Below are 17,055 nucleotides of genomic sequence, written 5' to 3' on the forward strand. Positions count from 1 at the left end.
TTTTTAATGTACAGTTTGGTGATATTACATTCATAATGTTGCGCAATCATCACCACCATGCATCCCCAAAACTCTTTTCATCTTCTATAACTCAAACTCTGTCCCCATGAAACAATAATGCCCCATTCTTTCCTCCCCAGGCCCCGGTGACCATCATTCTACTTCTTGCCTCTATGAATCTGACCACTCTAAGTACCCCATATAAACAGCATGATAAAGTTCTTTTTGATATAAAGGTTCTAATTCCTCAATATCTTTGTCAACACTTGTGTCTATTTTGTTTTGAATCAATGGCAGCTATCCCCAAGGTGTGAGGCGTCAGAACAGGGGTGTGCTGTGGAAGGGTTCCAAGCTGGGAGAGACACAATCTGTGTTTTTACATGTGTCTGACTGCATTTTGGAGAATGGCTGTGAGGGATAAGAGAAGTTGCTGTAATAGGAATCACTGTAGCCATAACTGCGGGGAAGATGGCAGTGGCTTTAGAGTAGAACAATGGGGATGGAGAGAAGTGGAGAGATCTGAAAGTGATGTTCATGGCGGGATTAGAAAAAAGATGGAGAAATTTATATCTGGAAATCTCACCAGAACATTAACACAAGGCCCAGTGTCCAGATGAAAATTTCAAGTCAACAGCCTTCCATGGACTTTCCCCGATTCATGAGCTGAACACCTGCTGGAGTCCAAGCTCTGTATACATCAATGTCTAATAGTCAATGAAGGGACCTGTTTTCTTGGAAGGGCACGGCATGCACCATATTCCAGAGAATGCCCATTTCCAAAATGGAACAAGGTAAAGGACCAGCTGTCTGTTTTGCAAAATATCCATGGTTCCTGGTTTTAATGAGCGTCCCCTAACACTCAGGATACTGACCATCTTTCACATCTTCTACCTCTGAGTGTACTTCCTATCACCTCATAAAAGTAGGTCTATAGAGGATGCTTCTTGAGATGAATAAAAGCCACGTTTTACTACAAAGCAATGAAAAACATGTCACTTTTATTCCTTTTATCACCTCACTCTATAGCAGTGGTTCTCAACTGGGGGGAGGCAATCTGGGCCCCCAGGGGACATTTGGCAATCAATGTCTGGAGAAAAATTTGGTTACACGACTGGGGGTGGGTAGTGCTCCCAGCATCTAATGGGTGGAGGCCAGGGACACTGGACAACATCCGACATCCACAGGACAGCCTTCCACACACACAGACACCAAAGGATAATCAGATGTCAGTGTCAGTAGTGCTGAGGTTGAGAAACCCAGCTCCGTAGATACCTAAACATACACGTGTGCCCCTGCCCCCAGCCCCCACGATACTCATGGCCGCCATCTGTTTTCACAGGGAGTTATACTGCATCATAGCTGGAAAAAATGTTCAAACACAACCTCAAGGAAAGTGGTTGTCTCTCCTCACCCCATACTATGTAACTAAATTGTTCCCCTGAACCCTCCTAGTGGAAATTCTGGAGCTTCCACTGCTTAAAAGCCTAACGGTTTTTAATAAAGGGCTTCATTCTTTTTCCAATAGCAGTTGGGGGGGAGGTATTGGTTGGTTCGAAGTAAGGGAGTGGTAAAATCTTATTTGTGTGGGGAATAGATTGGAGGGTGGGCAGGAATGGAAGCAGGGATACCATCAGGAGACCAGTGGAGTATTCCAGGGGAAGGATGAGCATGGGATAGGTCCAGGGGGCAGCAAAGGAGGTACAGAAATCTTGTCTGAAGGAGGTGCTTCTGAGGCATAATGGGCAGGACTTTGTGGCTTGTGGTATATAGGAACTGTGATCAGGGGGAGGGTCGCGTTGACATCTATGCTTCTGCCTTACAACTGTGATAGGCATTTCCCTTCCCAAGAGATGTATAGGCTAATGACCCAGCTAAGATTTTACTCCCTGAGAACAAAAAATCAATTGCTTACAGGGAGGGAAGACCAGATCAGCCAGGGAGGGTTCGGGAGTAGCGCAGGGCCATTTCCACTCCTTTACTTCCCTTAAACTCCCTTCCTGAGAAGGACTGGGGCCTCAGGGGGCCCATTTGGGGAAATGGAGTTGGAAATGGGTAAGAACCAATCTCTCCTGGAAGTGTGAGCTGGGGCTGCCCCTCCATTCTCTGGGTCACCAAAGTGGCCAGGTTCCTGCTGCCAAGCCACCTGGGCTTGAATTACGTGGGGACAGTAGCATGGCCCTGTTCTAGTCTGCATCAGGACATCCTAGCTGCTGTTGAGGACTGGGTTGGAAGGAGGCAATATGGAGGCCGTTAGGGAGGGAATTCATTAATGGAGAATGTTCTCCTTGCACTGTTCTAACTCAAGTGAACAAAACACACCGAAATTTCTGCCCTCATGGAACTCGGTTTTCTCAGCCTGGCAGGACTGACGCTACAGGCTGGATAATTTTTGTTGCAGGGTCTGCTCTGTGTTGTAGGCTGTTTAGCAGCACCCCTAGTCTCTGCCCACTAGACGCCAGTAACACCCCTCCGCCTCAGTTATGACAACCAAAAACATCTCCAGACATTGTCAAATGTCCCGTGGGCGTCACATTGCCTCAAGCTGAAAATCACTGTTCTAACAGGAGAGGACAGGCAGAAAAGATAAACAGAATCATTAAGGAAATTATATAGCGTTCTAGCAAGTGATATGTAATCACGTTAAAGGGGGTAGAGAATGCTAGGCAGTGTTAAAGAAAAACTTCTTCATGACACCTTTTTCCAGTTTTACTGAGATGTGACATAGAACATGGTGTAAGTGTAAGGTGTACAGTGTGTTGGTTTGACACACTTATATGTTGCAAAATGATTACCACCATAGCGAACACCTCCATTCATCCCTTCACGACACTTGTCCAAGATGGTAAAGCAGATTTTATTCAAGAGAGCTACTCCGGTGGGGTTCTGCAGTAGGGGAGAGTGACCAGGATCAACTCTGAATATAATAAGGAAAAGCAGAGATTAATAGCCAAAGAGTAGGGTGGACGTCAGTGGGTGAAAAATTATTAAGAGGTAGGTTAATTTTTAAAAAGATTTGATTGATTTGTTTATTTGTGTATTTATTTAGCGTGTGAGCCAAGGGAGGGGCAGAGGGAGAGGAGATTCTTGCTGAAGGCAGACCTGGGTGACAAGAGGCTGAAAGTGATCAGACCCATGGCAGGGAATTTTTGCCAAACTGACTCAGGCCAAGGACAGAGCCCAAGGCTGGGGGACCTCGTCAGAAAGTCTGAGTAGAGCGAGGTCAAGGAAGTGGTCTTTGTCAGTGGAAGGGAAAAGGCGTTGCATTTTTAAATGGGGAGGGTGGGATAAGACTTGAGGAGGCAAGAGTGGACAAAAGGATTGCACTGAACCTGTAGATTGCTTTGGGTCGTACGGGCATTTTTACAATATTAACTTTTTGGATCCATGGACACAGGATTATTTCAGTTTATTTGTGTCTTCAATTACCTTCATTAGCGTCTTATAGTTTTCAGTGTAGAGATCTTTCACCTCCCTGGTTAAAAGTATTCCTAAGTATTTTATTGGTTTTGACGCTATCATAAATAGGATTGTTTTCTTTCTTTTTCAGATAATTCCTCATTAGTGTACAGAAATGCCACTGACTTTTGTATATTGATTTTGTATCCTGCAACTTTACTGACTTCATTGATCTAACAGTTTTTTTTGGTGGAGTCTTAGGATTTTTAACATATCTCAACAAAACTGGAAAAAAAAAGTATTAAAGAAAAAAGAGTTGTCAAAGGATGAGCAGTGCTGGGGATGAAGAAAATGGGAAGGCTGAGAGAGAAGTAGAGGGGAGGAGGTCAGATGGCAGGAGGTGCATTCGCAGCACATAAGCGGGAGGTGTGAGAGGTAGTCATCCCAAGACAGTTTCTTGGCTCTGTAGCTTGGAAATCGGGTGGATGGTGGCCCATTTCCTGAGTTCTTATGGGCTGCAGGCCCATAAGAAGAAGGTCCTGTCTGAAAAACACCTGGTTGGGTTTCTTATAAGTTTTACTGCACTTTAGGTGCTCAGTGCCTTCTAAGTAAGAAGGCCAAGAAGTCAGCTTCTAGAACTCTGGTCAGAGGTCTGGGCTGGAGAAGGAGGAGGCTGTGGGAAAGGATGAGCAAAGCCAGGAGCAGAGTGAGGTGAGGGAGGCATTCCCCTCACATGCAAAATTTAAGGGCATGCCAAAAAGCTCAGGAATTGAGATAAAGAACATTTTAGCGGATTGTTTTTTTAAAAATCAAAATGAATGCAAAAGAATCCATGGTGAACAAAATATCAAATTTTTATTTTTTATTTTTTTAAGATTTTATTTATTTATTTGAGAGAAAGTGCGTGCAAGCAAGTGCATGAGCGGCGGGGGGGGGCGGGGGCGGCGCAGAGGGAGAGGGAGAAGCCGACTTCCCCTCTTAGCAGGGACCCCAAAGCGGGGCTTGATCTCAGGACCCTGAGATTGTGACCTGAGCCACTGAGGTACCCAAAATATTAAACTCTTGGATTTTAGATTTTTAAAATCTCAATTTCACTAAAATTTTAGGCTTAAAATTTTAATCTCATTTAAATTTTAGATTTTAATGTTTAATTTAATTAAAAATTTTGATTTGTGATTTTAAAATCTAATTTAAATTTGTTAAGAATTCTGAGAACAGGACGCCTGGATGGCTCAGTCGTTAAGCATCTGCCTTCAGCCCAGGTCATGACCTCAGGGTCCTGGGATCGAGTCCTACATCAGGCGCCCTGCTCAGCGGGGAGTCTGCTTCTCTCTCTTCCTCTGCCTGCTGCTCCCCCTTTGTGCTTTCTCCTTCTCTCTGTTAATAAATAAATGAAGTATTAAAAAAAAAAAAGAATTCTAAAGACAGGATGAGTAACGGTGCCATGTCACATCATGTCAGAACTTGAGGGTAAAGGAAAAATCAGCAATATTGACTGCCTTCATTTAAAATGTTGGTACCATTCATTATGGATTGTTTTGCACTCATTTTGATTCTTTAAAACACTGCGTTCAAATATTATTTATCTTTAGCACTGAGTTTTTTGGTGCCTCCTTAAACTCTGGGAGACTTACCTCACCCCAGGGTAGACCTGAGGCCATGAGAAGTAGAGAACTCTGGTCCTAGCTCTGCCCAATTCACCATATAGGTGTTTACTTTCCAAGTGGGAGGACAGAACACCTAGGGAGAAATGGCACCAACTCTCTGTGGCTAATTAACATCCGGAGGCAAAAGCTAGAGCATGATTTATCACCAGGTTCACCATCCTCCACTCTACCTCTGCTCAAGGAACACTAAATTTCCCAAGTTGATGTTGTCCCAGGTAGGAGGGGCAGGCAAGCAATGAATGGGGAATCCAGGATATAGAGAATTTATGTGAAATGAATTTTGCTCATATGAAGAACTCATGGCATGTGACCAAAAACCAGGGGTAACGACCTTGTAGCTCCTACTGGAGGAAGGAGGCACATTCTCAGGAAAGTACAGAAAGCTTAGATAAGAAAAAATAACCTGTTATCAATATGGAGCTCTGCATTTACTTTGTCAAAACACAATGAGACTACTATTCTGTGATGGGCTGAATTATACACCCAACCCCCAAATTCATAAGTCGAAGTCCCTACCCTGGTACCTCAGAATGAAACTGTATTTGGAGATAAAACCTTTCAAGAGATAGTTAAGGTAAAAATGAGGTTAATTAGAGTAGGCCCTAATCCAATCTGTCTGGCATCTTTGTAAGAAGAGGAAATTTGCATATGTATGGAGACACAGGAAAACCCATGTAAAGACAAAGGGGGAAGACAACTGTCTACAAGCCAAAGAGAGAGGAGAACTCCAGAGAAACGAACCCTGCAGACACATTGATCTTGGACTTCTGGTCTGCAGAGTTGCACAAAAATTAATTTCTATTGTCATGGTGTCGGGTTATGGCAGCCCTAGCAGACTAATACAACTCAGTATCTGAAATCAACGGGCACTGCTGAACTGATTTTTTACCACAGGAAGGGAAGGCAATACTAGTTGGGTCATCGCTGCGCAGGATGGACTGATTTTATACAGAATCTGGAGTTCAGGGGTTGGCAGGCCTTCCGGGACACAAATAGGTTGACATCATCGGTAGAACTGTGGCCTCTCAAGTGAGACCCCTGTTGATTGGTTGGCACTTAGAGGCGTGTTTATCGGAGTGAGTCCATCCTTGATGGGCTCTTTCAGTGGCTGACTTTCCAAAGCAAAGTGCTGACACTGATTGTTTGGCTTGCAAAAAGTGCATTCTCTGAGGCGAGTTGCCATTGATCGGTTGAATGGGTTTAAAACTGATTCCATGGCTGTTTGTTTCCCTGGCTGGGCACCAATGCGTCTTTTCCCAAGCTTGTGTGAACTTCCTTATTCTCAACTTGTTTGAGGACTCTGGCCCCACAAGACTGTCAGCTCAGTGAAAAGAGGAACATGATCTGAATTGCTCATCCATACACATCCCTGGGTGCCTAAGAACATGATTGGTATAGATTAAGCACTCAAAAAATGTTGGAAACTACTATATTACTCCTTGCTCAGTGTGCCTTCCTGGAAGTCCTCATCTAGGCTCCTTGAATGAGAATAGGAGACGGGCCTGGTCAAAGGATGTGCACATCTTCAGCTTCGATGAAAGCAAAAGAGAAGGAGCTGTAATGAGGTTGGGCCAGGAAGCCAAGAGAACAGAGGTTCAAAGAAGGCACTAGAAGAAAGTGTTTTTAAAAAGGACAAAGAGGTCACCTGTATTGATGGCCATGGTAAAGCCATATAACACCAGCACAGAGACATGAGTGTTGGATCTAACAACATATTAAGTTTTGAGCAGAGCAATTTCAGGGGTGTGGGCTGAATGGAAGCCTATTTAGAAGGAACTGATGAGAACGTGTTCTAAAATATAGTGTATTAATAGAAAATTTAAGGTATAGCACGGCCAACAGATCAGAAGATGACTGTCATTAAAGAGACCGTTTGTTACTCACAATTCCCAAGAAGGGTCCACCACGCTATGCAGGTACACACGGGCCAGTAAGGAGCACAGAGAGCAGGGGGGAAAAATGGGTAAGATCTTTACTGTGGTTTCTGAGAGAAGTAACAGGTGAGGTAGAGTAAGCCAGGTTAAGATTGGCTAGTTTGAATAGTTTCAGTGGGTTCTGGGGCATAGGGGATGTCCCTAGTCCTTACCTACCTGGCTCTGGGGTGAGAAGAGCGGAAGGATGGTGGTCCGGAGTGTGAAAGGCTGGTAAGGGTGTGGTGAGGAAATGTGTAGACTCTGGATTGATTAATTTGAATTTGAAAAGCATACCCCCAGGAAGAGGACTATTCCTAGGAGTGGTGGGGGGTGTGGTGAGGGAGGTGGGAGGCCAAGCAAGGTGACACCAGCATATTGTTGGGTCGTCCAGAAAAGGTGTGTCCATATTGGTCTGTCGAGCAGATACCAAAGCATCACCTTTATGGAAGCTAGAAACACGGTTAATACAAAAAAGAAGATGAGGCACGAAGCGTGGGCAATGAGCACAGACTAATCTTGAGAGAGAACATGGGCTCCACAGAGAACAGGAAGAAAAGTCATCATGGCTAAGGCATGGGGAGCTAGGAGACAAGTATGAAGATGAAGCCACGTTTGGGACAAAGAGCCTGGGAGAGGTGTTCATGTGATCCAGGTTGAGGGACTTGGAATTTATCATAAGGGCAATGGAAGCTGCTCCAACTGCTGTGCAGAATGGGTGGAAGGTGACCTGAGAGAAGAGGGAGAACATTTAGGAGACAGTTGCCCAAAGAGACATGGCGGCAACACAGACACGGAGATGGAACAGGTACAGAAGGACCCAGTTGAGAGGTTCTGAGATGGTGAGAGACGATCGACCTTTGCACCAGTATGGAACTTTGGAGACAGGTGAAGGGGAGCATTCTGGCTGTCCTCCCTGAGGAAAGTGAGCTTCAGAAAGTTCACACAGGCTGAGTGTCCACAGGGGCCTCCCACCAACACCCTGCCTCAGAATGTTCCCTTGACTCCTGAGCCTAATGCCAGGCATCAACCAAGCAATGCACGCAGTGCAGTCTATGGGATGTGTGGGTGTGGAGGAGAGGGGATGGAAGTTTTTCTTAGAAAGGCACACATCCAACATTCCAGCCACATTTCCAAACCAGAAAAAGATGTCCCTGGTAATAGTCTTTCCTGCCGATTATCCCTGGATTCTTGTTTTTGCCAGTGCTAGTCCCATTTTCAGAGGCTGACAGTCTATTCTCCTTCAAGCCCTAAAAAAAACAGTTCAGTGTCCTGAATCCTTTTCACAATGACCAGTATGGAGAAACGGCCTGATTATTGTCCATTGAACTAAATTCCAAAATTCCAAAATACATCCTGAATGAAACCATTAAGAGTGGGAATATTTTTACCGTTACTATTTCTCACCTCCCTGTATCTCTATCAAGGTACACACACACACACACACGATACAAGTACATATTGAGGAACATTGTTTTTTGGATAGTAATATGATGTAGTTGTTCATAAGATGGTGCAAACATAGCTTCCAGACACATTCTGTTTTCTACGCCAAAAACCACTCCACAGACTTTCCAAACAGAATTTGGGGGTCTCCACTCTGTGCGAGTTTGGTGGGGCATTGGCTCTTCAGTTAAAGAACTGCGGGAATCTTTTGGAGGATTTTAGGTAGAGGTATGACAGTCGGATTTTCATTTTTAAAAGGCAAGGAGAATGGATTTGAAGGGGGTAAAAATGAAAGGCAGTTAGTATTCAATTGTGGGAACCAAGCTGTGGTAGTAGTGGCCTTCACCACGTTGGAAACGATGAGATCAAGCCCGAGGAAAGAACTATTTCAGGAGGCAGAGTTGGCAGGGCTGGTGACTGATGGGATATACCAGGTGTGCAGAGGAGACTGACCAAGGACAACAGCCAAGTTTCTGCCCCGGCCTCTGAGAAGAGCTGTGCTTCAGTACCGGCGGATGGCGAGTCCTCTGAGAGACCAGGATCATGCTTAAGTGGACATTTCTGGGCAGAGGAGTTCTAGAAGGAGGTAGAGCCAATGTGTCCACCCTCTGGGAGGAACGAGGTTAACTCCTGAAAGCAGGCCTGGCTGTGTAGTCTGCGGGGCCCAGTGCAAAATGAAAATTGTTCAAAACACAGGAAAAGTGTATATCGATTGCCCAAAAATATAACACCTCTCCCTTCTTTTCAAGGTCTCCCTCACGACCTGTGCTGGTGTTTTTCCTTTGCTAATTAATGCCATATTTCCTTGTAGAGGAATAGCTGCGTGGTGAGTCCAGACCCTTCCAGGCAATGGACTCAGGTGTGTGTCCAGAGCCCACTAGCTGCTAGGTTCCTCATCCCGTCAGAGCCAGAGTGAAGCAGCACGCCCTGGCCAGAGCAGGGATGCAAACCAAGTATCTCCCCATCACATCCCAACATTGGGGGGATGAGTGATTCCCAAAGGTCTGAATCAGGGGTGCATGAGAATCCCGCCCCTGTCAAATTGCCCCCTGAATGCACCTGCCTCCACCTCCTCTTCTACCTAAACTCTCTGCCTCACTCTTAGAAGAACACTTGTCATTGGATTTAGGATCCACTCAATTAATCCATAATGATCTCATGTCAAAACTCTTAGTCACATCAGCAAATAACCTCTTTCCAAATAAGGTACCATTCCCAGGTTCTGTGCATTTGGATGAGGATGTATTTTTCTGGGGGCCACCATTACACCCTCTACACTGGCCCTACCTGAAAGAGAAAAAGGCCGACTCAGACAGTGTTGGGAATACATCTCCTCCCTTCTTCCCTTGTTCTCCCCTCTCCAAGAAAAACTGGGTCCTTGAGAAAGAAAAGCTCGGGGAGGAGAAAGGAGGCAGATAAGAACAAGCATTGACTAAAACACCCTGACTCACCCACCCAGCTCTATCCTTCTCAAGGCTTCCATGTTCACCACCCAGAATGGGGACATGGGGGGACTGAGGTGGCTCTGCCTTTTTCCTGATATACAGAAAAAAAACAGGCCCAGATGAGCCCCCAAACTCACAGCAGGCCTCTGGTCCTATCTGCATTTTAGGAAGGTCACCCTGGCCTAGGTTGGGGAATGAATGGAAGGAAGGAAAAACAAAAGCAGGGAAACCAGCAAAGAGGGCGGTACACTTGCTACTGGGGTCAAACTGCAACCCCCCTCAAGTTGGCCTTTACCAGACACCAAATTTGCTACCACCATGATCTTGGACGTCCTAGCCTCCAGAACTGTGAGAAATAAATATTTATTTATAAGCCATCCAATTTACGATGCTTCCTATATAGCAGTCTGGACACACCAGGACCATGTCAAAGTTTGAATGGGTTGGTCCAAGCATTCTGAACCCAGGGAACTGGGTTCTGCTGTGAATCTGGGATAGCTCATCAAACTTCACCATAGCCTGGAGGACACATTCTTCTACACTGTGCACCTCCATTTGTTTTCATTCCGTGACCTCCAAGAAACCTCCTGATTTACATTGACTTTGAAGTGGTCAACAAATGCACAGTCTTCCAGTCTGTACAAAGAATTTCTTCCCACAGGTCCCTTTGTAAATTGCTAACAACACTGGTGAACGTTAATTGAGAGCTTACTTTGTGCTAAGCCCATTACGTACATTATGTAATCTAAGCAGCAGTAGAGAGAGTAGAGGACTCTCTCTCATTTTATTCCCTGGAAAGCAGCCAAGATGGTCCTAACTCAGGCACGCTTCCAACCAGTTGAGCACCCAGCAAAGATAATGTCAGGTAAATCTCTGAGTGGCTCATCTGGAGTCATGAGCTCATCCCTGAACCACTCACTATGGGCACGGAAACAGACAGAGTGACTGACCAAGCTTGGGTCAGATACTAATCAGTTCCCCATACAAAAGAGGGCTGTGGCAAGAAGGAGGGGGAAAGAGTATTGGGCAGAAAAACTATAGATGTCTGCAATAATACAGATTATGTTTATAAATATCGGTTAGACCAACTATGCCTCTGGCATTTTTAAATAATTCAGCCAATAAAATCTTTTTTTAAGTCAATGTAAGTAGTATATACTATTCGTTGTAAGAAAGAACACTGATTCATTTACATATTTTTCCCTCTTTCTGCCATAATGTAGGCTCCGTAAGAACAGATACCAAGTCTATTTTGTTCATTGCTGTAGGTCCTTTGCCTAAAACAGCGCCTGACACCAGAGCTGGTACCCGGTAAATATTTGTTGTTTGTGATTATCTGTTTAACATCTGACCCCGATCCCACCAAAATCATTTCCATGCAGCACAGTGTTTTGTTTTCTTTTCAAAACTCACCTCTGTATCCTTCAGATTCCAATACATGTCTCACACATCATGGTCTCTCAGAATATACTGAAGAATGAACGAATAAGTACACGTTTTTCCTGCTGGACTCTAAGGAACAGAAAGGTTGAGACCTTGAATGTTTTAACAGCAATTATATCTTTAGGATCTAGCACTGTTTGACACAGAATGCCACTGCCCATCCAATTATTATTTGTTGAACAATAGCCTAAATGAATTAATAAATGGTAAATATGCATAATGTTAATGTTACTGCAGCTTGCAGGAGCCTCTGAACTGAAAACCTGTGACTTTGTGGACTCTGCAGAGGTTCACATAGTCGACATTTTGTTCTTCTGCAGAGACCCCTGCTCAACGGCAGATTTGAACACATACAAAAGTCTTGCATAAACCACTGATGGAGGAGGCTTTAGGGCTTCAGGCAGTCCTCCCCATCCCCCAGCCAGGCTAGGTTGACGTCAATGGTTCTGGCTTGATCTCCTTCAAGAGCTCTTAGCTCTTGTTAGCTATAGAGGCAGGTTCAGTCTGTTACCATAGAAACTGCAGCTGGAGTGAGGAAAGGGAGGGAGGTTGAGGAGTGGGCAGGGACTGGAATTTTCCAGCTAAGGAGGCTGACTGTGTGTGGAATCAAAACACAGAATCCGTACGAAGTCGGGTCTCAATAAATATTCTTGGGGTGACTGAATAAAAATGTGGGCACTTGGACAAGTGACTTCCTATCTCTGAGCCTCTTTCCTCGTTTGTAAAGTAAGAGCGATTATCCCACCGCATAGGAGGTTCCAATTAGGATAACATAAATACAACCCTTAGCGGAGGGCCAAGCGCTTTATAAATCAAAGCCCCTCAAGGATGGTCTTCGATCTGCTCAGTCATTATCTATAAATTCCAGATACATTTTTTCTTCCTCTAAGAGGAATGCAGTCATCTTCCCTCCCACCTTACCATGCTGCCGTGTCACTAAGGCTCCAGATAAAATACAGGAAAGGCTAAAAAGATTGTCATTTATCAGAAATTCAGATTTAACTGGGTTGGCCGGTACTTGCATTTGCTAAACCCAGCAACCCTGCTTCTCACACTAGGCTACTCTGTGACAAGCGAAAAGTTGGTTTTATCGGCCCATCTGGCAGATGGTTCCCTTACCAGTGACTCTGCGTCCAGACACAGCATGCCCCTTTCTAGTGACTCCATCCAGTCATTCGAAGAGGAGTCGCGGAGATCCTCTTCTGCGCCAGGAGCCGCGGACACTGGCCCTGACCAGCGCCTGCCACCTCGGGGCTGTCGTTCTAGAACGGAGGAATCAGGTCTCTTCTCCCCCAGAACATACTCCAGTAAAAATGTAACCCGATTGAATTCTAAAACTGGAATTTACTTCCGGGTTAGCTAACGCACTGCCTAGCTCACCAGATAAAGGTAACGCGTATGAAAACACCCTAGCCCAGGCCCTACCCTGGGCGGCTGGGTACAGGGAAGGGACGTCCGTCTGTCCCACCCGCTGGCCCCTCGACTACGAGGCCCGTCTCCAGCCACTGCGGGTTTCCCAGGCGCCCTTGCGCACAGTCCCGAGGGTGCGCGTGCGCACTCGGCACCCACGCTCCAACTAGGAAACGCTTGTTCTCTGGGCCTCACCCCGTCCTCCCCTGGGAGCAGGGCAAAGCTTAGAGACCTGCGACTGTACGATCGCTGCGAACCGATGCTGTAGTTCTACCGACTGTTCTTCGTAGCCAAGGGGCGAATGCAGAGAACGCTGAATATCTGACTGGGGCTTACCCCGAAGGCCCAGCCGGGCGCATGCGCCGACAGCAGGGCTGGGGGCGGTGCCATCTTTGGGCTGTCGCGGTCTTCCTCTCCTTCCGACCCGCGAGGCCTGCTGGGGATGAGGGCTTTCCCCTTCCTCGCACTGACTCCCGTGGCGTCCCCCACTGGCGTCACAGCTTGGGTTCCCGCGAGGTCGTGGCCAGGCCCCTGAAAGGCCTCCAGCCCCGTGGTCAGGAGCGCCGCCCGTTCCAGGCCTGCGCGTTCTCTGAGCCCGGGATTTGCGGTGACCACCATGGACCCGAAAGAGAGCACGCAGGGACGGGGGTTTTGGGGGAGGACCGTTGGAGTGTACCCCCACGGGTGTGTGTTGAGCAGCGTCCCTAAGATGGGAGCGTCCAGCCTCGAGAACTCACCCAGTGTAAGTGCACAGCTACGTGGTTTTCCAAAGCGTGTGTGGAGTTGTGCGGCCGTCACTGCAACGCCCTTTTCGACCAGCCGCATCGCCCCTCGCACCCGGTTTGCCCGCCCTCGGTGGGGGCTCCCACCCCGAGCAGCCACCCATGTCCTTGATGTGTCTTCAGACGTCCCTTTTCTGGACCTGTCATGAGGATGGGGTCGTACGATATGGGGTCTTTTGCGGCTGGCTTCTCATACTTAGCATAACGCCGTTGGGGTGCACGTTTCGTACGTTTACAGGGCCTGAGGTCCCACCCCCTCCGAGGAAGGCAGCTTTGGCTGAGAACTGCTCTGCGGGAGTTTAGAGGAATTGTCAAGACTGGCTCAGGCGTTGTGGGCATGCCGCCGCACCTACCCCCCCCCCCCCAAGTTTGGCTCAGTTTTGCCAATTTCTGTTTTCCCTGGGTCAAGCATATTTAATTAGAATTTATTTTCAGATTCATTACCATAGAATCATAAGGAGTTTTTAAAGATGCTGACTTTGTTTACTGCCTGGCTTGGCTTTGGATCCAGGTCCTCTAATTTGATAGTTGTGAGACTTTGGACAAACCACTCAACCTTTCTGTGTCTCTGTTTGCAGAAGACAATTGTTCCTAGATTGGAGCTATTGCATAGAGAGTCTTACTGCTTTGGTGCATATAAAAATGTTAGCTATTATTAACTTTTAGGGATTCTTTTTCAGACCGAGAGGGTGATGGGTCAAGAAATGGATGCTACTGCAACCCATGGGCTAGGGCATAAAGTTCATTGAGAAACTTGTTTTTTATGACTGAGGCCATTTTGTGGTTCATAATTATTTGCTCCCTGGGAGTTAGTAGGAAGTTTACAACCACGCCCCCAACCACCAGTATTATTTTGATAGTTTGGGTACTTTATATTTTCTCAGGAAATTGTGTATTTCCTTAATATTTGCAGATTTATTAGGTTAAAATTAAATGGCCTGGTGTTAAGAGTATAGTCCCTGAAGGCGGAAACGGGTTAGAGGCCTGAACTCTTACCAACTTTGGTGACTTGAGCAATGTGCTTGACCTCCTGAGGCTCCAATTTCATGCTCAGAATTGGACAACAATAGCACCCTACCTTCTCTTGTTGTCAAGAGGATTAAATGGAAATCTTGACTTAACACAGCACCTGGCAGCATAGAGAAAGTTCCATAACTATCAGCTGTTGTTATTTTCATTATGCAGAATTCTTTCCAATTAAAACAGCTTAGGGTTGTAAACCTCTGTGAACTAGTTAATTAAAAGGATCTGGGAAGCCCTCCACTATTTTCTAGGCCTTGAAACACATTATGGAACAGAGAAATTACTTGTTCCTTGAAAGTTGGAAGGAAGTTTCCATTCCTACTCCAGTCACCCTTCAAAGTCATGCTTTTTCCTCCTTTTGGGAGGTACTTTTTATATTCTCCCCTTCCATTTTGCTAAGAGTTTTAAATTTAATACTAGAGAGCGGGGGTCAGTAAACTGCTTCTGTAAAGGGCCAAATAGTAAATATTTTAGGCTTTGTGGGGTATGTGATGTGTGTTGAAATTACTCAACTCAGCCACTGTGGTAGGAAAGCAGCCATAGATAGTATGTAAACATGGGTGTAGCTATGTCCAATAAGATGTTATTTATGGGCACTGAAATTTGGATTTCATGTAATTTTTGTGTGTCAAGAAATACTATTCATTTGATTTTTTCCCAGCCATTTAACCACTTTTTTATTCAACCATGTTGTATGTGGACTGTACAAAAACAGACAAAGGGCTGGATTTTGGCCTGCAGGGTATAGTTTGCTGACCCCACCACAGGATTTCATGGCATAGTGACTAGTGTGAGCTGGAGTCAGAAAGTGCCGGTTCTGATATGTTATTCATCGTATGTATTTGAATAAGTTACCCAGCAGTCTGAGTAAGTTACCCACACATGTTCTTCATCTCGCAGATAGGCCTAATGCTAACATACCTCCCTCCTTGGGCTGTTAGACTGAGGTAATATATATGATATGTCTTGCTCAGTGTTGGGAGTCTAGTGAATCACATGTTAGCTGTCTCACATTTCTGAGAGTTAGTTGAATAGAATTATATGTTAGAGGCTGACACTAGATGACTTGAGTTTAAATCCTGGCCACTTAGTAGCCATGTGACTCTGGACTGGTCACTCAACCACTCTCCCTCCTTTTCCTCATCCCTGACATACAGATTATAATTGTACCCACTTCAGGCAGTTGTCTTGAAGAATAAATAAGCCAACACTTTATAAGTGCTTGGAAAAATCCCTGGCACATGTAAATTCTCAATTAGAATTAGCTCTAATTGTTTCACAATACGATATATTTGGGGTTGAAAACCCCTGTGCTGTGGTGTTAAAATGTAAGATTTTTTTAGTTCGCTGAAGTACAGTTTATAAAGCAGAGGAATTATTTGTTCCTCAGAAGTGTGAAGAAAGTTGCTGGAAAAAGACAAGGGCTTAGAGAAGTATTTCAAGAAAGTACTCCCTTGCCATTTGCCAGGTTTTTATTATCTGCCTTCCTTTCAAGAATGATACATTTCATTATGGCTTTCAAATTTAATAGTCTAGACATGTACCCAGTGGTGGTTGAGAGCTCAGATTTGGGTTTGATTCCTGACTCTTCCACTTACTAGCTTGTACCTGGGATGAGATAACTAACCTCTCAAGGCTTGCCTCTGATCTATAAAACTTGGATAATAATTGTGTCTACTTCACAGAGTTGTGCTGCGGATTAACCATCAGAATGCACGTGAAGGCTTGCCAGGCTTTGCCTATTGTAAGAATTTAATAAATGATAGCTATTACTTTTCTTATCCTCCAGGGTACTCTTAAAGTAAGACCCATTTGAGATTGAAAACCATTTGCTAGGTTCTTAAATGGACAGCCTTCCCTCTTATTCTAGGTTTGGAATGCTTAGTACTATAGGAATTATTTGTTCTTAGGAGATTACCTTCATGAACCCGTTAGTCACCAGTTTATTTTTTCTTAACAAAGGGGGCCGTTTCTTGAAGATTTTTATTGTATTTGCATAGGATTGTATTGGGAAGTAGTAAGCAGTATAGACAAAAAGACTTAAATTTGAATTCTGGCTTTCTCAACTGATTAGATTAGGACTTTGAGGAGATGACATCCTCTCTGAGCTGCAGATTTCTCATCTATAAAACAAATATATTCTAGTTTCATTATGTTTATTGGGAGAATTCACCCAGATATGTATATTTGCCAATAACTTTATCTAGATCTAATTACCCATTTAAAGTGTACAAATCACTAGTGTTTAATATATTCATAGAATTGTGCAATCATCACCACAAAACATTTTAGAACTTTTCATTACCCTGAAAGGAAATCCTCACTCTCCATTCCTCTCTTCCCCAGCCCTAGGCAACCATTAATCTACTTTCTATGTCTACAGACATGCCTGTTCTGGACAGTTCATATGAATGGAAGCAAGCTCTTCTGACTGGCTCCTTTACTAAGCATAATGTTTTCAGAATTGATCCATTTTGTGGCGTGTATCAGTGCTTCATCTTTTGTACCCCCAAATACTCTAGTTGTATGGATA

At 45.0% G+C, this 17,055-nt stretch overlaps 1 long non-coding RNA gene across 1 annotated transcript; it reads right to left on the minus strand.

Annotated features, from left to right (window-relative positions):
- Nucleotides 1-8,281: 8,281 nt before the first annotated feature.
- LOC117795294 lies at nucleotides 8,282-12,765 on the minus strand. Its single transcript, XR_004619250.1, has 3 exons — nucleotides 12,427-12,765; nucleotides 11,278-11,376; nucleotides 8,282-9,074 (listed from the first exon to the last, which is right to left on the minus strand). It is a non-coding gene; the product is annotated as an uncharacterized LOC117795294 (long non-coding RNA).
- Nucleotides 12,766-17,055: the final 4,290 nt, after the last annotated feature.

This window comes from Ailuropoda melanoleuca, chromosome 12, assembly GCF_002007445.2.
Source record: "Ailuropoda melanoleuca isolate Jingjing chromosome 12, ASM200744v2, whole genome shotgun sequence".
NCBI lineage: Eukaryota > Metazoa > Chordata > Mammalia > Carnivora > Ursidae > Ailuropoda > Ailuropoda melanoleuca.